The sequence below is a fragment of the Mercenaria mercenaria genome, chromosome 8 (genome assembly GCF_021730395.1).
Source record: "Mercenaria mercenaria strain notata chromosome 8, MADL_Memer_1, whole genome shotgun sequence".
Lineage (NCBI taxonomy): Eukaryota > Metazoa > Mollusca > Bivalvia > Venerida > Veneridae > Mercenaria > Mercenaria mercenaria.
Genome location: NC_069368.1, coordinates 38744133 through 38768332, shown reverse-complemented (window position 1 = coordinate 38768332; position 24200 = coordinate 38744133). Strand labels below are relative to the sequence as shown.

The 24200-nt window shown below is 35.5% G+C and overlaps 1 protein-coding gene across 10 annotated transcripts in view; it reads right to left on the bottom strand.

Moving 5' to 3' along the window:
• Positions 1 to 24200, bottom strand: part of LOC123566561 (lachesin-like) — a 460053-nt gene that overhangs the window by 293311 nt on the left and 142542 nt on the right. The gene's annotated exons all lie outside the window — the stretch shown is intronic.

Below are 24200 nucleotides of genomic sequence, written 5' to 3'. Positions count from 1 at the left end.
AACTAATATGCTACGACAGTAATTCTATACTGTGTGACGTCATTACTTTCGTCAGTTTGTCAGACCGTGATGTATAGCCTACTAAAATGTACAAAATTATCAGAGAATATGTTTATTGCAATACTTTTGTGTTTTGCATAATCTAAATAGAATCTAGTCGTTATTGTGAAAACGTCGAAAACATACCCAAAAGTGGTAAATGTATGGTCGTGTGTCTAAAAAAACAATTAGCTCTAGCACTCGTATGGTAGATTCTATTAGATTTATCCTCTCGTTTCAATGCTCATTGTAAGAACAAAGGTGGGAGCAAATTATTAGGTGCAAAACGAGAAGAAATTATTCAACTTAGTTCTAATAGCTGATGTTTTACAAACTTGCGTAGATCTACGTAGATGAGCAATCAGCTTTCTGTTGAAATGAATGAAACAGCCATGGAAGGACATGACATTTCATTGTTTACATTGTTTATTGCAGCATTAAAAAATGTAAAGTTTTCAAATTGCCTGCCTTTTATATGTAAAAAATGTAAATTTCAGTTGATATAGAAATCTCCTGTAAAAATGAATGTCTTTCTATCAACACTAAAGTGTGTAGTGTAATTAATTAGTTATCGTTTGAAAAATTTCGATGGGTTAGTGATGCATTAGCACATTAACCATTTCAAAACTGCTGGAAAGACACTTAAAACGTCTGCTCTTTTGCAGCTAAACAGAGTAGGGCCTATCTATGACGTTAAATATGATTTAACAGTTCAGTTGGGGAATGTCAGAAATCCGGGAAATCCTCTCTGGCACACAAGAAAGCTATAGCTTCCCTAATTCGACCAGCAGAAAACGATAAAAGAAACGACCTTATTTAATCTTTATTGACCTTTAACCTGCTTAATTCCTAAAATGGACTGACCATCACCCAGTTTGGGCAATTCAAAGGGGTGTTCACTGAAAATTTACCTACTGAATAGCGAACAGTACAGACCATGATCAGCCTGTGTCATAGGTGATTCGTAAATGTAGTGTAGTAGAATTACACCAGCAGCTTTTACTATAGTTTAGGAAACTTAGTCCTTGCTTCCCCTTGACCATAAACGGACTGTTGACCCTCTTGTCGGACAGTTAAATCACATGACCTAAACTGACCATTCACAGTATATAAACATTCGCACTCGCCATTTTTGCAAAACATCAGTATAACGCCATATTTTTGTGCCAACAGATAATGCAACTTTCTGTAGACATATATACATATATCTGCAGTTGATTATATATTGGTTTGAGACAATACATATCACAACAAATATGAGGTGTTCCTCTTCTGTTGCCACGTCCACCCACCGACTAAAACACTAACTGGCAGCCGGCGACACCTGCAAGGATGTGACCTTGGTCTGCATTGGTCGGAAAGGCAGAACAAAAAGCTATAAAAATAATAATAAGTATTTTATACTTCTTTGGGCAGAACCACTTGTCGCCAGTAGACTTAAAGTTAATTGTACTTTTTTATTTAATCAGTAAAATCGGTATGGTGTTTGCATAACGGGGTGCACCTGACGCAAACCTCGAATCCCCTCTCCCTCGAGGAAAACTACTGGAAAAAATCGTCTAAAATTACGTAAATCTTATACAGGTTTGTTTTTTGTCTTCATCGAATGCCACTCACCTAACAAAATCTTAGTCAAATGTGGCCACCACACGCTAACGCCTTAACAGAAGAATATATACAACAATACAGGACTTAAATTACATTGGAGTTTGTTAACCGAAAATAAGAAAACAAAGGCACGCAATGCATATACAAACAAATAGAGCCAAAAGATCAAGTACTTTATACTATATTGTACCGAAGACACTATCTTTTAATTGTTAGTCATTCATGTTATCAAGATAATGAGGGTGGCATTTCAAAAAATACAATGGTCAAAGTTGACGTGATTTGACAAGAAAGAAAATGTACGAAACTAGATACTGTAAAAGATATAAACTGTTTTGAAACAAAAGGAACACGAATGGAAATTGTGAATAACACATTTTTTACGAATTTATTCTCAAGTTTTGAAAGTCAATGGAAACCGACATTACGTGTTAAATTATGTACTGATTTGTGTCCAAATATTTTTTTTTATTTATAAAAGGATTTACTTCGGTAAAGTGCGTTTTTAATTCTTTCAAGAAGCCTAGAAATATTTACAATAACAATTTAACTACAGGAATTTAATACTCAATGAATTGAAAACATTCACAAAATGTTATTACCGCTTTTTTTTTATCAAAATATTTGTCATACATATCGCAATATAGGGTCAGAAGACACTATTATAAGGCCGAAGGACTTTTAATTGGGAAAATTATAGAACTTTAGTGCTAAACGTGTCACAACCTCTGAATTTACATAAAATATTGCCAGTTTTCTGCTATTACATGAAAATGTTTAATGTATATGGCGGTTGTGTACTACAGGTTGAGATCAAGTATTAATCTATACAGTAAATGTATATTGTGAAAATTAAAATAAAGACAAAAATATAGATTGGCTCCTGTGCCAGTTTGTTGTCTTGTCGAATTGATATAAAATTTAAGAATATACGAGGGGATTGATCATGATTTATTATTCTTAATCTCTTCGAGCCTATGTAACACCAAATACAACTATTTTTTTAATTTGTCAATAATTTGACCAAATCTCTTTAAAAGTTGCATTGTTTTTATCTAAGTAGTTAACCTTAAGCTATTGTATTTCACCTTAAATGAATGCGGAACGTCTATTTTTTCATATTGGTTTGTTATTTTTGTCAGATTAGGGTAATGTAAAGATTAAATTGTTAATTAAAACGGCGATAGTGGGAATAAGCGGTATAGATTATTTCAACGTCATTGTATACAATGACATTGTAAATCACAATAAGGGATTAGAGGACACGACTAAATAAGGCCCTCTTGAAACGCAAGTAGCTTTTTCAAGGACTTTTTGCTACGAAAACAGTGGAATTTAGTTCTAAATGTGTCATGTTTTTTTGTGTTTATTTTACTTAACGTTCGAAAATTATAGCAGTGCACTTAAAGATCAAGTATAAATCTATTCATTTCATGTACATGTTCAATGAATGCATGGATTTTGTGACATAGACTTATCTCTGGATAATTAAAGACATGTTTTGAATATTGCTGTTTTCGTTTTATGAGATTGACTTTCTGTGTTTTTCTTCGCTACATGGAATAAACACTTCCGCAGACCAGGCAGTTTTATGTTTTTATGTATGTGACTGCGGAAATGTATCCACATGTACCCCCGTGTGTACAGATGTTGTTGCTGTTTCTCATTTTCTATCATCCGTTGCCAATAGAAGAATAATAGGGTGCTGGTGCACCGTGTTCTGAACCTTATGGGTGTCTCAAGCATTATCTTTTACAACTGATATCAGAAAAATTGGAATTTGTCTTATAAACATGAAGAATATGTATTAGGTTAACCTTTAGCTTGCTAAATAACTAAAATGGACTGGTCTAGCATTCATTTTAGGCAATGCCATTTATCATTTGAAGGGTGTTCACAGAAAATTTACTGAAAGAATAGCGAACAGTGCAGGCCATGATCAGCCTGCTCGGTCGGCTTGGTCTGCACTGGTCGCAACTTTCACTGAAGTAGTCTTTAGGAAAGATACGGTTTTTGCAAGTCAAAACTGCTAGATTTACCACCTGTCTGAAATATTTAATGATATTTAACAAATCTATGAAATAGTATTATCTGAATATGTTGAAACTTAAGTTTCGGATAAATACGGAAACATTACTGGCTTCGTGCATTTCTCTACGTTTTACTCTTCTTGATAAGATTTCTTTAGATCATTTTGTTTACAACATGCTAGGGTTTCAATCGACTTTGTGTCAACATTTATCAAAAAAAGGAAGAACTAGACTTTTGTTCGGTTTATCAGCGAAAACATCTAAAATAATCTTCTGATAAATCTGGTTTCTCTGTGTCTTTTTTGTGTTGTTTAACCTTAATTTCATTCAGTTTTAAGACGTGTTTGGAATTCTCCGAGAAAACGGTAATAAAATTAAGAAAATTTCTGTCTACATAATATATCTTAATGAAACTGTTTTCTTACTTTACCATTATATTTTTGACAAAAGTGTACATTTTCTTTATACTTCAATTTAAACGGCCATTGTCAAAAACCCTTAGACGGTAAATTATTATACCCCAGTAATCAGCTTATTAACATATTTCTAATGTAAGGCAAATAATTGTTTTTCAAACCTTTTTTAAATATTGACCTAATAATTCAAACTGGTCTGTTTACAAAAGGATTATGTCTGATCTTTAATTAAACATGAGAAAAATGGTGGTTTATATTATGATCTTTTAAAGATAAAAGACAGGAGTTTCGTATAAAAGTAAATATAATAAAACAGTGAGACATTTTTTTCACACGAAGTTTTATTCAGGGTCTGGGTACAGCTTACTGAAAGTAAATCAAACCTGTAGGTATAAAGCCATGTAGATAAAACCATAGTACAGCTTATAAAAGAACCCGTAACTGAGATTGCCCATTTCACACCGATTAAGCCTGCCTGCTGTATGAAATTTAGTCCTTTTCATAAAAATACACTGGACATAGAAAATGGAGTTATAAAATATAAAAGTCCCATGATTTAGACTGATACTGGTATACGTTTTATATTCGCTTACTAGTATTCTTAAACAGACGACATTATTCAGATTTTCTTGTACACTGATCTCGGTAGAGTCTGCATAGAGAAATGTGACACTGAAATAGATATAATACTTCTTGGAAAAAGTACACAGTGGAGTTAAAAATATGACTGGATTATCAATACTGTTTAATCTGAACACAGACGAGGCTTGTTATGTGTACGGACATATGGAGTCACACAGACGGACGAATGAACAGTCGATTCAGCAGAGATATTCTGGGCTCCTTTCTCCAGGTAAGAAAATCAGTGTCCTTAAATCTGGTAGAAAGTGTAAGACCCGTGTTATTTGAGAATTGATCGACATTATGAGTAAAGAGTGTGTTTCATTGGAATCGGTTGAATATGGATACAGTGCAGTATAGCAATCTAGCGTATGGCTACAGTACAGTACAGTACAGTACAGTACAGAAACATAGTGTATAGATACACATGTAAGGATCAGTACAGCATAGCATTCTAGTTCATGCGCACAATAAAGTATATAACAATCTAGCGTATGCATGCACATTATAGCAATCGTGTGTATGGATACAGTACAGTATAGCAATATGACTAAAACAACATTAAAGCCTTTCAATTCTAATATTTCTATGATGTCTGAAAGACACCAATAACCTTTGAATACTGTATTCAATAACAGCATGTGAATTTCCATCAGTAACCGTTACTACAGAAGGATTATAAAACTGAGTAAAATAACTTATTTCCCTTTGAATGTGTTATGAACAATAGCACGTTCCTTTTGTTTCCTTTAAACAAATTGCAAATGTGTTGATTTTTACAAAAAGGGTTCAAGCACACTAAATCGCTATACATCTTTACCCTATGTAAAATTGACAAAGATATCGTAAGGAATGCTATTTAGTTGTTAAGTTTATACTAATTTATTTTAGCTCGATTGTGATGAATCAAATTTACCCTAGAGGCAGTTACTTGCGGAGAACAGGTTTGTAATGTTACAGAATCCGGTTAACTGCCCGCCGTTACATGACTGAAATATAGTAGTCGCAACTTGACCGCGATGGTTGACCTTCGGCTGATTATTCATATCGATTATTTCATTGCAGAAATAAAGGGTGATTAGGGTAGCCATGTATATTTACATGGAATTAGTCTGTAAACAGTGCAGTATCAAAGCAGGTATACTTACATTTAATCAGTTGAAACTTTCCAATACACTAATCTATAATTACATAAATTTATATTTCATCTTTCTCATACACCTCGTGTTTTACGTAACTCCTTTTTAATAATAGGATATGCCTCATTATGTATTATAATACAAAGGTCAACCATCGGGGTCAAGTTGCGTCCACTATACTGTTGAAAAACCGGCGTTAAACCCAAAACAAACAAACATTTCCCGTAAATGACTTACAAACTGCAGTTTTAGTCCCTCCTGTGCCACATCTAGTTGAGTTGTGTGAATAGTTCACAACAAATGTCTTCTCACCTGTCCTATTTGTATGACAGTTATATTCCCTGGAATGATTATTACCTACAAAACTGTACACAGGTATATTTAACATTCTTATTTTTGTGACCAAATCATCACTGGGACCAGAAATACATTTCGCTTGAAATAAAAATTCATCGAATTTTAGCCATTCTTACTTGGCATGTTCTAATCTCTGGCCTGGCCTGGCCCGGCCTGGCCTGGCCTGGCCTGGCCTGGCCCGATGAGCTCTATTTTGTACGGGGCCGGGCCAGGCCAGGCCAGATTTTATTATACATAGACAAATGAATGGCATAAAATCTAAATATACAATTACAATAGCAGGCAGTATTAACCTGCATTGTTTACTTGCTGCATGTCAACCAGTCCTCTGGAGAATCATTAATTAGTCGTCATTCATCTTATTTGAAATACAGATTTGCACTGAAGAAAATGGTGTAACTAAATGATAACTACCCATTTTTTCTGTAATTAAATTATTTAAAGTCAACTTTAACACTTGGTTTTAAAACTAATGGCTAATTTCATTGATAAGTTTACCTGCTGCAATATAACTGAATATTTACATGCACTGAGAACACATCTCTATGGGAATTGTAATTACAGGTTGTGTCCCTACTATCCTTAGCTGACCTTTTAACTGTTCAGTTGAACTTTTAATGTGTTTGGTTTAGTTAAGCTGATGTTCAATCTATGGAAACAGTTATAGGACAAGGGTAGAGGGGGAATTTCTCCTAGATTGCTAAGATGAGGCATGTAATTAATATTAACCCCCAAGTCAATAAAATGGACATTAACACTCAGCAGTGGGGCTATAAATTACAACAGTGGTCAATTCTGGACAATGTGTGAAATGATAAGAAGGAATGTGTAAAACAAAAATCTACACATGTATATGGCAACAGCACCGACTCTTTAAGTCCACAGTTTTGATGGCTTAGCTTTCTATTTCTAGTCTCAATGTTTCAATGTTGCATAATTTTATTAATGTATAAAATGCAGTGAGATACATTTTTCTATAAAAAATGTGTGCTCATCTCAGCTATGTTCACAATGTAACTATATACAACAAAAGCATTGATTTGTTTTTATTATTAATGAAAATCACACAGCTCTTTTTCAACAAGTTCAGAGTCTGATTTCCTGAATTATTCCTTTGAATTTACATGTTTGTGGAGGTAAATATCATTTACTACACTTAGCTGAGAGTTATTTCTTGCACTGAAAGCAGTCTTCTCATCTTTAGATGGACAACTGCTACACACTTGGTCATTGTATGGTCAACAGACTTTTATTTACCAAACTTCACATAAGACTTATTTTTGCACTGAAAAGTAGTCTCATTTTTATCAGTCATCCAAGAAAGTCATTGTGAGTTAAGGTATGTTTTTCTGCATTACTGTCATAGTCATTCTGGATTAATTCTGAATTAATGTCACTATCATTGTAGTTACTTGATTTAAAGTCATTCTGAATAAAGGTCACAGTTATTCTGACACGTGATCGCAGTCATTTTGACCTAAGGGCATAGGCATTCTGAACTTAATTCAAAGTCATTCTGAATAAAGGTCACAGTTATTTTGACTTGTGATCGCAGTCATTTTGACCTAAGGGCATAGGCATTCTGAACTTGATTCAAAGTCATTCTGAATAAAGGTCACAGTTATTTTGACTTGTGATCGCAGTCATTTTGACCTAAGGGCATAGGCATTCTGAACTTGATTCAAAGTCATTCTGAATAAAGGTCACAGTTATTTTGACTTGTGATCGCAGTCATTTTGACCTAAGGGCATAGGCATTCTGAACTTGATTCAAAGTCATTCTGAATAAAGGTCACAGTTATTCTGACTTGTGATCGCTGTCATTTTGACATAAGGGCATAGGCATTCTGAAATTGATTCAAAGTCATTCTGAATAAAGGTCACAGTTATTCTGACTTGTGATCGCTGTTATTTTGACTTAAGGCGTAGCCGTTCTGAACTTGATTCAAAGTCATTCTGAATAAAGGTCACAGTTATTCTGACTTGTGATCGCAGTCATTTTGGCGTAAGGGCATAGGCATTCTGAACTTGATTCAAGGTCATTCTGAATAAAGGCCACAGTTATTCTGACACGTGATCGCAGTCATTTTGACTTAAGGGCATAGGCATTCTGAACTTGATTCAAAGTCATTCTGAATAAAGGTCACAGTTATTCTGACACGTGATCGCAGTCATTTTGACCTAAGGGCATAGGCATTCTGAACTTGATTCAAAGTCATTCTGAATAAAGGTCACAGTTTATTTGACTTGTGATCGCAGTCATTTTGACCTAAGGGCATAGGCATTCTGAACTTGATTCAAAGTCATTCTGAATAAAGGTCACAGTTATTTTGACTTGTGATCGCAGTCATTTTGACCTAAGGGCATAGGCATTCTGAACTTGATTCAAAGTCATTCTGAATAAAGGTCACAGTTATTCTGACTTGTGATCGCTGTCATTTTGACTTAAGGGCATAGGCATTCTGAAATTGATTCAAAGTCATTCTGAATAAAGGTCACAGTTATTCTGACTTGTGATCGCTGTTATTTTGACTTAAGGCGTAGGCATTCTGAACTTGATTCAAAGTCATTCTGAATAAAGGTCACAGTTATTCTGACTTGTGATCGCAGTCATTTTGGCGTAAGGGCATAGGCATTCTGAACTTGATTCAAAGACATTCTGAATAAAGGTCACAGTTATTTTGACTTGTGATCGCAGTCATTTTGACCTAAGGGCATAGGCATTCTGAAATTGATTCAAAGTCATTCTGAATAAAGGTCACAGTTATTTTGACTTGTGATCGCAGTCATTTTGACCTAAGGGCATAGGCATTCTGAACTTGATTCAAAGTCATTCTGAATAAAGGTCACAGTTATTCTGACTTGTGATCGCTGTCATTTTGACTTAAGGCGTAGGCATTCTGAACTTGATTCAAAGTCATTCTGAATAAAGGTCACAGTTATTCTGACTTGTGATCGCAGTCATTTTGGCGTAAGGGCATAGGCATTCTGAACTTGATTCAAGGTCATTCTGAATAAAGGTCACAGTTATTCTGACACGTGATCGCAGTCATTTTGACTTAAGGGCATAGGCATTCTGAACTTGATTCAAAGTCATTCTGAATAAAGGTCACAGTTATTCTGACACGTGATCGCAGTCATTTTGACCTAAGGGCATAGGCATTCTGAACTTAATTCAAAGTCATTCTGAATAAAGGTCACAGTTTATTTGACTTGTGATCGCAGTCATTTTGACCTAAGGGCATAGGCATTCTGAACTTGATTCAAAGTCATTCTGAATAAAGGTCACAGTTATTTTGACTTGTGATCGCAGTCATTTTGACCTAAGGGCATAGGCATTCTGAAATTGATTCAAAGTCATTCTGAATAAAGGTCACAGTTATTCTGACTTGTGATCGCTGTCATTTTGACCTAAGGGCATAGGCATTCTGAAATTGATTCAAAGTCATTCTGAATAAAGGTCACAGTTATTCTGACTTGTGATCGCTGTCATTTTGCGTAGGCATTCTGAACTTGATTCAAAGTCATTCTGAATAAAGGTCACAGTTATTCTGACTTGTGATCGCAGTCATTTTGGCGTAAGGGCATAGGCATTCTGAACTTGATTCAAAGACATTCTGAATAAAGGTCACAGTTATTCTGAGTTGTGATCGCAGTCATTTTGACTTAAGGGCATAGGCATTCTGAACTTGATTCAAAGTCATTCTGAATAAAGGTCACAGTTATTCTGACTTCTGATCGCTGTTATTTTGACTTAAGGCGTAGGCATTCTGAACTTGATTCAAAGTCATTCTGAATAAAGGTCAAAGTTATTCTGACTTGTGATCGCAGTCATTTTGGCTTAAGGGCATAGGCATTCTGAACTTGATTCAAAGACATTCTGAATAAAGGTCACAGTTATTCTGACTTGTGATTGCAGTCATTTTGACTTAAGGGCATAGGCATTCTGAACTTGATTTAAAGATATTCTGAAGAAAGGTCACAGTCATTCTGACTTGTGATCACAGTCATTTTAACTTAAGGGCATATGCATTCTGAACTTGATTCAAAGACATTCTGAAGAAAGATCACAGTCATTCTGACTTGTGATCGCATCATTTTAACTTAAGGGCATAGGCATTCTGAAATTATTAGTTCCAGTTATTCTGAATAAACGTCAGACAATCTAACTGAAGGTCTTTCAGGCATTCTGACTTAAGATCGTAATCATTGACTTAAGAGCATAGGTTTTATGAATTATTGTCAGGTAGAGTCAATAAATATATATATTCTGTAAGTAAATTTGAAAGACCTTTAAATATTTACTTATTGTACATAATGTTAAAATATAAATTGAATATTAAAGTACTTATGGTATTTCTTCATGAAATGTACACGCAGTTTTATAGAAAAATCTGGAAATATATGTGTGTACTAAATAAACATTGGCGTATTTAATTTTGGAAAGAGGCACTGCAAAAAATATATCAATATTATACACTGGCCATGCATTCCCTTTCCAGTGTTTTAGTCTGCAGCATCGATGATTTAAACACCCGAAAGGTTACAAAATGCGCCAAAACGCATCATTTTGCTTTTAGAAATTAACTAAGAATGCAAAAATTTTCCAGGAGAGCATGCCCCCTAACCCCTAGAACAATTGCTTACACTTCAATTTTGGCCCAGCTACACTGACACGGGTGTACTTTCTTTGAGGTACAGTAGTTGCCCCCCGACCTACACTTCATTAGGAAAAATGATGAAGTCCTGATATACACCAAACCTGCACCACTTTGTATGTATAATGTAAGAAATCTACAGGGAGCATGCTTCCAAACACTCCTTGTACAGCGGCTTACACTTCCATTTTGGCCTAGCTACGCCCCTGAATTATGAATTTCGCCAGAAAGCACCATATTTTGCATTTAGAATGTAAAAGTCTTCCGAGGGAGCATGACTGCCCACTCCCCCACTAAACACCCTAAAACAGTGGCTTACACTTCCATTTTGGCCCTGCTACCCACTTGAAACTGGTGTACTTTCTATATGGTACAGTAGTTCCCCCGGGCCTACACTTCATGAAAAAGTTTAAAGGTCCAGATATACACGAAAAACGCACCAATTTGTATCTTTAAGGTGCAATTTTTCCTGACCCGGTCACCCCCTAGGACAGTGGCCTACACTTCCATTTTGGCCTTGCTAAAATCCGGAATTATGAATTTTGCTAAAATACACCATTTTGCATCTAATTTGTGCAATTTTTATATGGGAGCATGCCCAAGAGGCATATACTTCCATTTTAGCCTAGCAAAGCCCTTGAATTATGAAACCGCATCATGTTTTATCTGGAATGCATTTTTTCTGGGTAAACATCCCCTCTATCACCCTTAGAACATTGACTTTTACTTCCATAACGGTCCAGCTACGCCTTTGACACTGGTGTACATTCTAAATTGTACAATAGCTATCCCGGGTCTACACTTCATTTTGAAAAATGAAAAACATAAAAGTCCAGATATAAACCAAAAAGCACCATTTTGCATCTATAATGTGAACATTTCTGTGGAAGAATGCCATACCCTCCTTTGGCAGTGGCCTACAATTCCATTTTAGCCGAACTACGCCCCTGAATTATAAATTTCAAGCTTTAGGTCTTGTAATTCAAAGTTGCATTCATATTATAGTATTATAAAACATTGCCATTTACAATGTAAATTATATTTTATCACACGCTACAATATAAAATGATTACATTGTTTATTCTTAATTTCGTTAAAACAGTTTCAATACAGATTTTTAATAAAACACATCTCAAAATAAAACAACTATTGAGTTATCATATTCATTCTTGTTGTGAGACACAAATTTTAACATTGACTAAAGTTTTACAATCATTAAACATGTTCTAAAATTCTCAAACCACCATTAGAACAGATTTCAAGCTTATCAAATTGGTCAGTGCCATTAATTCACATTATCTGATTCTAATGGGACATCATGCTGACAAGACAACAAGCCTGAAAGTTCCAAATCAAAATTGATTCTCCAGCTACCCCTTGTCCTATAACTGGAAAAGTAATGAAAATAATATTCATTAATTGTGGGACCTCTAACTCATTGTCATGGGGTTGGCATTTTAGATTATTGATATTTTTCTTGCACAAAAAAATAATGGTGCATTGTGTTTATGTTATTTCTAAGTGATATATTTCATGCTAAAAGATGCTCTTGAGCCTGTTTCACAAGACTTTGTATGATTTTTTTCCACATACTTAGATCAATGTAAAAACAATCTTACAAAAATATTCAGTATGTGTATAACCTAAACTACAAAATTTATATATCGCTTCCCCGCACCATACTATCCCAGGTTCTAGAACGGAGGTAGCATTATTTTAGAAATTGAAAGTTGTTGTCCGTTAGTATTGACAGGTGCCACTCTTTATTTTACATCATTTTTGTAACCGAAATTGACCAAAATAACATGCAAAGTTTACCATTGGCACAGTGGCGTAGTGATAAGTTCTCCGACTTTCACACATGTTACCGTGGGTTCGATTTCAATTCAGATTGTTTTCATTAAATCAATATAATGTCATTTTATTGATACTGGTTTTATTCTTACAACATTTTATGGTAATAACTTGTATGTAGAATAATGTCAAATACTTGTCTATTTCTTTCAATAAATGAACAATAAATCACGATAAGTGGTAATTTTCCTGCATTCTAAGTTTACAGAGGAAATTTTTAAAAAATGATAATGAAAATGATCAAACAGGTGTTTCGAACTTACAGTCCCGAGATTGGTAGCTGAACGTTTATCAGCACAACTTTATCTGCATGTACGACCTGGCAGTAAAGAAATGTTTATATTTTATTTGATTTTCAATATTTATATTTTTATTTATGTTTGGGCACAATTTTTTTTACAGAAGCATACAAAATATATTCTTGAGTGCTAGTTCAATAATTTCGGACAGTACTAAATAATCCTCAATAGACAAAATAATAAAATTAGTTAGGTTATTCAATTTGGGGAAAACCAAACCACCAGTCAAGGGTCAATTGAGGTGGAGATCCCCTGATAATAGTCATAACAATTAATCAGGCATCACCTTTAGATTAGACATAATAGTTTTGTTAGCTACAGGCTTATTCCCAGGTGTATAATTTTACAGAGTGGGAGTTCAAAATGTATTTATACAATGTCTGAAATATCTAAACTTATTCCAAAAGTCAGATTTTAAAGTTGCTATAAAAATCACTTTCACGAAATTGAAATCTATGGCCTGGCCTGGCCCGGCTCAGTCTGAAATTGGGCTCATCGGGCCAGGCCAGGCCGGGCCGGGCCGGGCCAGGCCAGGCCAGAGATTAGAACATGCCTTCTTACTTGAACTATCTTGCTACGGCAACATTTCCATTTACTTGCCATGGCATGATTTTAAATATTTTGCCATGGCAAATATTGTACCACAGTCTTGCCATTACAAATTTGCCATAGCCTTACTGAAATATTTTGAGCTACAGATGTAAAATTAAACGACTTTAACAAAGTAAATCAAAACAATGATTAAGAAAATGTTTTGCCATGTAAAATGCAATGTTTTCATAAAATTTACAAAGAAAGTAATTATAATAGCAACAAAATTTAGAAATTTTACAGCAGGTTAGAAAACTCATCAATTTAAGACAGTTTTCATTTTTGTAAAGAGCGTAAAAATATGGGTTGAATTTGCCTGTGTCAGCTATTCCCATAAAATTATGCAGCTATTCCTATTAAATTATGCATGGCGGTTTTTTTTTCTGTTTTCTTGCAAGTTCATGTATAGATATAAAAATCAAGGTCCAAATATGTCCTCAAAACATTTATACAATTTATTCAGAAATGTTGACTAATTTTCTTCAAACTTCGGAGCGTGAACTTACAGCATGAAGTCCCATGTGGTTCTGGGACACTTTGTGTATAAAAAGAACTGGAACCTCTGTCTTATCCTCTCGTGATCGTAAGATTTGCTATAACGCAGTGATTTCTACAGGCAAAAAAAAATGATTCCATGCTTCATAATTTCACTTGAATAAAGAATTGACAGATGATCATGAAAAATATGGCCTCTAGAGAGGTCAAAAGGTTTTTCTATTTTTATACCTACTGGCCCTAGTTTTTGACCGCACGTGACCCAGTTTCGAAACTGACCTAGATATCATCAAGGTGAACATTCAGATCAATTTTCATGAAGATCCATTGAAAAATATGGCCTCTAGAGAGGTCAAAAGATTTTAATAATTTTAGACCTACTGACCTAGTTTTTGACCGCACATGACCCAGTTTCAATCTTGACCTAGATATCATCAAGATGAACATTCAGACCAACTTTCATACAGATCCCATGAAAAGTATGGCCTCTAGAGAGGTCACAAGGTTTTTTTATTATTTGACCTACTGACCTAGTTTTTTAAGGCACATGACCCAGTTTCAAACTTGACCTAGATATCATCAAGGTGAACATTCTGACCAATTTTTATGGAGATCCATTCATAAGTATGGCCTCTAGAGAGGTCACAAGGTTTTTCTATTATTTGACCTACTGACCTAGTTTTTGACTGCACATGACCGTGTTTCAAACTTGATCTAGATATCATCAAGATGAACATTCAGACCAACTTTCATACAGATCCCATGAAAAATATGGCCTTTAGAGAGGTCACAAGGTTTTTCTATTATTTGACCTACTGACCTAGTTTTTGACCGCACATGACCGTGTTTCAAACTTGATCTAGATATCATCAAGATGAACATTCAGACCAACTTTCATACAGAAGATCCCATGAAAAATATGGCCTTTAGAGAGGTCACAAGGTTTTTCTATTATTTGACCTACTGACCTAGTTTTTGAAGGCACGTGACCCATTTTTGAACTTGACCTAGATATCATCAAGATGAACATTCAGACCAACTTTCATACAGATCCCATGAAAAATATGGTCTCTAGAGAGGTCACAAGGTTTTTCTATTATTTGACCTACTGACCTAGTTTTAATGGCACGTGACCCACTTTCGAACCTGACCTAGATATCATCAAGGTAAACATTCTGACCAATTTTCATGAAGATCTCATGAAATATATGGCCTCTAGAGAGGTCACAAGGTTTTTCTATTTTTAGACCTACTGACCTAGTTTTTGACCGCAAGTGACCCAGTTTCAAACTTGACCTAGATATCATCAGGATGAACATTCCGACCAACTATCATACAGATCCCATGAAAAATGTGGCCTCTAGAGAGGTCACAAGGTTTTTCTATTATTTGACCTACTGACCTAGTTTTTGACCGCACATGACCGTGTTTCAAACTTGATCTAGATATCATCAAGATGAACATTCAGACCAACTTTCATACAGATCCCATGAAAAATATGGCCTTTAGAGAGGTCACAAGGTTTTTCTATTATTTGACCTACTGACCTAGTTTTTGAAGGCACGTGACCCATTTTTGAACTTGACCTAGATATCATCAAGATGAACATTCAGACCAACTTTCATACAGATCCCATGAAAAATATGGCCTCTAGAGAGGTCACAAGGTTTTTCTATTATTTGACCTACTGACCTGGTTTAAATGGCATGTGACCCACTTTCAAACCTGACCTAGATATCATCAAGGTGAACATTCTGACCAATTTTCATGAAGACCTTGTGAAATATATGGCCTCTAGAGAGGTCACAAGGTTTTTCTATTTTTAGACCTACTGACCTAGTTTTTGACGGCACGTGACCCAGTTTCGAACTTGACCTAGATATCATCAAGGTGAACATTCTGACCAATTTTCATAAAGATCCCATGAAAAATGTGACCTCTAGAGTGGTCACAAGCAAACGTTTACGGACGGACGCACGCACGGACGGACGACGGACACCGCGTGATCACAAAAGCTCACCTTGTCACTTTGTGACAGGTGAGCTAAAAATGTTACTAAAAATAAGCTATTTATATTAACGTAAAAGGGAAGTAATTAAAAACAAAATTATTGTAAGTGAACAAAAGAAGGATCTGCCAAATAAATCTGTTGACATAAATGAAATTTCAGATCAGTACCTTCATTAGTTACGGAGATATACCCATTTTAATTTGAAACAAGGCAGTCTGAAAGACAGCTAAATCCCCTGCCACTGCTATGGATAGTGAAAGGGTAAACCTTTGATTTTAGCTGTGACCTTGACCTTGAACTGACATGGCTGACTCATGAATTCTGCACAACGTCTTGATGAGGTGATCATTTGACCAAAGTTTCATGAAAATCCTTGAAGGGGTTTAGGGGATACAGAGCTGAAACCTTTGACCTTCAGTTGTGACCTTGACCTTAAGTTGACATGGCTGACTCAAGAGTTCTTGATGAGGTGATCATTATGTCTCCCCCAGGAGACATATTGTTTTTGCCCTGTCCGTCCGTCCGTCCATACGTCACACTTCATTTTCGAGCAATAACTGGAGAACCATTTGACCTAGAACCTTCAAACTTCATAGGGTTGTAGGGCTGCTGGAGTAGACGACCCCTATTGATTTTGGGGTCACTCCGTCAAAGGTCAAGGTCACAGGGGCCTGAACATTGAAAACCATTTCCGATCAATAACTAGAGAACCACTTGAACCAGAATGTTGAAACTTCATAGGATGATTGGTCATGAAGAGTAGATGACCCCTATTGATTTTAGGGTCACTCCGTCAAAGGTCAAGGTCACAGGGGCCTGAACATTGAAAACCATTTCCGGTCAGTAACTTGAGAACCACTTGACCCAGAATGATGAAACTTCATAGGATGATTGGTCATGCAGAGTAGATGACCCCTAACGATTTTAGGGTCACTCTGTTAAAGGTCAAGGGCACAGGGGCCTGAACATGGAAAACCATTTCCAATCAATAACTTGAGAACCTCTCGACCCAGAATGTTGAAACTTCATAGGATGATTGTTCATGCAGAGTAAATGACCCCTATTGTTTTTGGGGTCACTCCGTTAAAGGTTAATGTCACAGGGGCCTGAACATTGATAACCAGTTCCAATCAATAACTTGAGAACCACTTGACCCAGAATGTTGAAACTTCATAGGATGATTGAACATGCAGAGTAGATGACCCCTATTGATTTTGGGGTCAGTCAATTAAAGGTCAAGGTCACAGTGGCCTGTTCATGTAAAATCGTTTTTTGGAAATAACTTGAGAACCACTTGACCTACAATGTTGAAACTTAATAGGATGATTGGACATGCAGAGTAGATGACCCCTATTTATTTTGAGGTCACTTGATCAAAGGTCAAGGTCACAGGAGCCTGAACAGTGACTTGAGAACCACTAGGCCAAAAGTGTTGAAATTTAGCAGGATGACTGGACATGCCAAGTAGATGATCCCTATTGCAGCCAACCATCAGTGTCTCTTTGACTTTCGCTCCTGACCCCTATTGACTTCTTGCCTATAGGACTTTGCATTGGGGGAGACATGTGCTTTTTTACAAAAGCATTTTCTAGTTTGACCCAAGTTTGATGAAAATCCTTCAAGGGGTTTAGGAGATACAGAGTGGACACAAAATGGAAGGCTCAAACCTTCAACCCTTAGTTGTGACCTTGACCTTGAGCTGGCATGGTTGACTCATAACTTCTGCACATCGTTTTGATGAGGTAATCATTATACCCAGGTTTTATAAAATTCCTTCAAGGGGTTTAGCGGATACGAAATGGAAGGCTCAAACCTTTGACCTTCAGTTGTGACCTTGACCTTGAGCCGACATAGCTGACTCATAAGTTCTGCACATCGCCTTGATGAGGTGATTGTTTGACCCAAGTTTGATGAAATTCCTTCAAGGGGTTTATGAGATATAGAGCGGACACAAAATGGCAGGCTCAAACCTTGGACCTTGAATTGTGACCTTGACCTTGAACCGACAAGGCTGACTCATGGGTTCTGCACATCGTCTTCATGAGGTGATCATTTGACCCAAGTTTCATGAAAATCCTTCAAGGGGTTTAGGAGATATGGACCAGACACGATTTTGTTACGGACGGAAGGACGAACGGACGCAGACCATTTCTATAATCCCTCCGCCATGGCGGGGGTTTAATAAAGGGAGGTAATTTGACATAAAATCAGTCCATAGTTATCTACCCTGATTGACTCAGTCCAACTAATGATAATAATGAAATTTCAAATAAGTCCTATAAGTACTTACTGATATAAATCCATTTTGACTACAATCAGGGGAGGTAATCAGATGTAAAATAACTCTGGACCCTACGATTAGATCTGATTTGTCATGGAATCCAAGATTTATTGTTGCTGAAGATATTTTGGAAGTTTGTATCAAATAAAACCATAAATGAAGTCTCTATATGGTTGCAAAAGCCAAAATAGCCAATTTTGGACCTTCAAGGGGCCATAACTCTGGAACCCATGATGGAATCTGGCCAGTTCAAGAAAGGAACCAAGATCTTGTGGTGATACAAGTTGTCCGCAAGTTTGGTTAAAATCAAATCATAAATGAAGTTGCTATTGTGCAGACAAGGTCAAAATAGCTAATTTTGGCCCTTTCAGGGGCCATAACTCTGGAACCTATTAAGGGATCTGGTCGGTTCAATAAAGGAACTGAGATCTTATGGCAACACAAGTTTTGTGCAAGTTTGATTAAATTCAAATCATAAATGAAGCTGCTATTGTGCAGTCAAGGTCAAAATAGCTAATTCTGGCCCTTTCAGGGGCCATAACTCTGGAACCCATAATGGAATTTCGCCAGTTCAAGAAAGGAACCAAGATCTTATAGTGATACAAGTTGTGTGCAAGTTTGGTTAAAATCAAATCATAAATGAAGCTGCTATTGTGCAGACAAGGTCAAGGCCTCTTTTTACCCCAGGGCATAATTTGAACAATCTTGGTAGAGAACCACAAGGCAATGCTACATACCAAACATCAAAAGCCTAGGTCTTGTGGTTTCAGACAAGATTTTTAAATTTTTTTCCTATTTAAGTCTATGTAAAACTTGAGACCCCCGGGGTGGGGCCATATTTGACCCCAGGGGCATAATTTGAACAATTTTGGTAGGGAACCAAAAGGCCATGCTACATATCAAATATCAAAGGCCTAGGTCTTTTGGTTTCAGACAAGAAGATTTTTTAAGTTTTTTCCTATTTAAGTCTATGTAAAACTTGTGACCCCCAGGATGGAGCCTCTTTTCACCCCAGGGGCATAATTTGAATAATCTTTATAATAAAACAACGTCCAATTTCCTCACTCCCCTATTACAACTTGATAGCACATTTGAATCTGTACCATCGTCATGTTTCAGCACTGTCTATATTAGCAGTCCACGAAGTCATCATAGTTCAAGTCATGCAAAACCTTCGTCAGATTCCCACACTCTATCGCGGCGTAAGTCAAGCAGCAAGAGTACGTCTACCTACCCTACCAAGTCAGCCAACTTTCGCATGTCGGCAGTAAACTGGGAATTTCACTCGGCCCTGCTTAAACCAGATATCATCTGTTGGACAGAGTCGTGACTGAAAGGTGTCAAGCCAGAGAAAGACCCGAAATATGCCGCCACTAAAACAAGCGAAGCATTTCCGGAAACACTCACATTTCATCGTGATGGCCGTACTACTGGTATGGGAGGAGGAGTTTACAGCAGCCAATGACAATTCACTCCGTAAAACTTTACCTGTAGAAGACGCCATGCTTTTACGGAGTGTTTATGTCACCGGTAGACGGTGAAGTTATTATATCTTTCTCTTTCATCAGTAGACGGACGACGATGCGATTGATATAACTGAGCGTCACTTCGCGTTGTTGAGTGCCGCTTCGTGTTGTCAAATGTCGTATTGCATTGTCGTGCGTCGTGTCGCATTGTTGCGTGTCGCGGTCATCAAAAAGAGAGAGTACGGCACACGACAATGCGAAGTGACATCGCGACAGTGACATTGCGATATATCGTGCTACTGACAATATGGCATTGCGACATAATCCACTCACATTGTCGTGTGTCCCTGTAAGCGCGACGGACGGCATTACAACCGGCACGGACAGGATTCCGTAGATAATTGCCCATTTTAAATTATATCATGGGAAGCACCTACTACAAAGGAATAAATGGCATAATCAATCATAATGATGACCAATGGTAGGCTAGTTGTTTAAACTTTCAAAAAACACAACTTTATAAAATATAGCAAAGAAAATCACAAACTCACAATTTTAGACAATTCGGCACAGACTAAATGACACATGCATTGATTTTTTAATTGAGAACGATTCATAGCAGAATCATCACCATTAAGTAATTGATGGTCACATGAACAATTATTGTAGTGTTTTTCAGATGCTATCAGACAGAAATGTTCTACAAGACTTCCTGTTGCACCCGGAATCTCGTATAAGGTTTTCTATCATTAAATCATTAGCGCGGATCATCAAGGTTAGGAAAATAATCCTTTGATAAAGCTGTAGAGTTCGATGATATCATTCCGCATGCTGAACAACTGTCAGATTGAAACTAGATAAAGTGAATCGTCATGTTATTGAAAGTTCAAATGACATTTAGAAACAGAAGGAAATGCTCTTAGTCAGATATATTTCTCATAACTGATATTTTATTTATATCATCAGTTGATAAAACAGGTGTAATTAATAAAATTCAAATTAATACGTTCAATTCGTGCGGCCGTAGGCAGGAATAATAAAAAAACTGTTTTTAATTTCTAAGGTTTTGTAAAATATATTGATATAAATGCTTCTTAATATATAAAATCATAAACAAACTAATATAATATTCCAAAGTGCTACAACCTTATGTAGGTTATACGACCAATTGACTAACCGTGATTCATACTTTATATCTTACACAGGCGCGGAGTATTTGTGACGACTATTTGTGAGTGCACTGTATGTCGTATATGACGATTTGTTTCCTGTCGATTTGCAAAATTTCAAATTTTTATTTCTAATGTCTGGTCTGGCCCATAATAATGACATCAGAGTTAACAATACAAACGAGAAAAATAAGTTTCACTAGAAAAAAGAAGCAGGAAAGAAATCAAAGAACAAAAAAGAAAGCTAATTGTGTCGGACATCACGTGGAAATTCCTTTCGTTTTCCAGAAGGAAGTTTACTTTTTTCGTGTGTAATATATTTTTTTTTAATTTAGTTTAAATTTTGATTTATTATATTGTAGGCATTGTTATTTGCCACATTTATTTAATATGATGAGGGGGAGGGATATAAGCCTTTTATTCCAACCGAAATTCTGGATACTGCTCTGTAAAGTTAATTTATGCTAATTTTTAAACCCATTTTATTGTGTTACTTTTACTGGTATGTATATAACTTAAAGTAAGTTTTATACTACTACTCCTGTATAAGCATTTGTTAAGTATTTTTGTGCATTAGTTAAGGATTGCTGTATGTTGTATATCATGTTGTTACTACACAAATGTATGTCGTTATTTCTATGTATTAAGTTTGTAACTCACTGCATCTCCCTAAAGGTACAATGCTCTGTCATCTTAATGTAGGCATGACTATGCCCATTCCTCTATCGGTAATCAACACCAAACCTATTATACAGTATGTACGTCTGGTACAAACATCCAAAAACAGTGTCTTATATTTTTAGTTTTATAATTTGATTATTTATTTTTTGAAGTTAAGATCTATTTATGTATTTAACTTTGATATTCACGAAACCCCATCTGACTGTCTGTTTGCCTATGGTCTACAACAAAGGCACCAGTATCATTATATCATCTCCTGTTGTATCAGTACTACGTACACTGCTTTGTTTGGTGCGGAGTTTCCTTTTGCTGCATCTTGCAGCAAATTTCATTCTTGTTTTCTCTTTTACTAACCTTGTATTACTTGATCCAGTGTCGCGAGACCGGAGTACATGCGATTTTGAAACGGGAGAAAAAAATCACTAATTTCTGGTTTTTACGACTATTTTATAGGAACGTTTTAGTGAAATATTTAACATTTTACACTTTGTAAGAAATGGACTACAAGCAATAAGGAATTGCCACGATAAAGTTGTGTTTGACAATTCATGCATATGGGAGAATTAGACCCATTGATTTTTCGCACTTGTGAAAATATTTTATATAGCCAAAAGAAGGAGTCCTTTACTTTATTTAAAAAAAATATTAAAGAAAATGGTCTTTTTACGTATACTTTATGTCTATCTATCTACAATTAGATATGTAGTAAAATACGGATTATTTGCTGAAATTACTTCTGTTTGACAAAGAAAAAAAAGTTCATTATTTCCTCTGTAAGACTATTGCAAACGACTTAATAATCTATTCATTTAGCTATCGTTTCATATTGGCTTCAGTTTTCTAGGTGAAAAAGGTTTTTTACTAAACGTTTTGTAGATGAGTATAGGTATTTTTTCGTTATCGGAACAGTCGTACATATCCGTAAATTCTTACGGAATGGAAGTTACGTAATGGTAAAGACCCGCTAAACTGCACAGAAATTAATGGACACTCAATTTAAGTCAATAGCCAATTTTAAACATAACAGAACAGAACAGATAATTCATTTAGACTTGTACATGAGTACATCGTCAAATATGTACTGAACATAATAAAACAACAATAAATGAAATCACAATGATCGAAGTTATACAGGATATAATCACATTTAACAGATACAGAGGATGAATGATTCTGCAATAATTGTTGATAAAGACAATCTATGGCACAATGCAGTTCTAATACATAGAGATAGATTAATTAACATATTTCTATTTTCTGTCTTTAACATCTCAATAAACTTATACATACCGGGTCTTATGTAATAACATCGTTTATATACTTTTTTCTTATATCAGAGTAACAAGGACATATTAAAATGAAATAATACTCGTCCTCAACATCATGGAGATTACAGTATGTACAGTATCTTTCACCTCTAACAGTTCTATTTTCACCATATCTGCCAGTTTGAACATGTAGCTAGTGAGATGATACTCTAATTTTAGTAAGAAATATTCTTAGATTACTTGGCAGTATATAAAGGTAACTCTCATATATAAATGACTCTTTAACATTGTTGTATAAATTCAATACCGCACTGTTCTCTTTATCATTATGCCAATTTTGTATAAAACAGTCTATAACTTCTTAAACAAAGGTACAAAAACTTTATCGTTAACTTTACAGATTCGGATATTCCCACACATGATTAAAGCCGTAGTTACAAAGTAAACTTTTAATATTTGACAGCCAATTTTTCTTTCCAAGACTAAAATCAGCAAATACAATGTTATAAACTTCTTTTAAAATAACATTATCAGTCTCTAACAATTTAAACCAGTATCTAATGATTTTTACATATCCTGATATATAAAAAGAAAAACGTGCAAGTTCCCCATATACAGCAGCATTACATGTATTTTGTTTAACATTTAGTATCTGTTTACAAAATTTGAGATGGACTCTTTCTATTTTTTTTTATTTACTATTACCCCATATTTCTGCAGCATCACTTGATACTGATCCAACTAATGAATCAAAAAGTTGACATAAGATTTTTGGCTTAAGTTGATATCTATTGCAATTAACTAATAACACATTGAGAGCTTTAGTCGCCTTTCCAATCAGTTGTTCTTGATTTAAGGTAAAGCTTCCAGTGTAATTAAAAACAGTTCCAATGTTATTAAAATCATTTACAACCTGAAGATATTTACCACCATATACAAATTGTTCATTTTGCTTCAAACCGCTTAGTTTTCTAAACACAACAACTTTGGTTTTATCAACGTTTACATCTAGACTCCACTTCTTACAATATTCTTCTAAAAGTGTTAAGCTTTTATTAATTTCTGAAGGCGACTTCCCCATAATTACCACATCATCGGCAAATAACAGAAGTATAAGTACAATGCCATTTATAGTCAGACCACAATTAATGTCTTGTTGCAAAACAGCTCAAAGTCATCTATAAATAGAGAAAATGAGATCGGAGAAATTACCTCCTC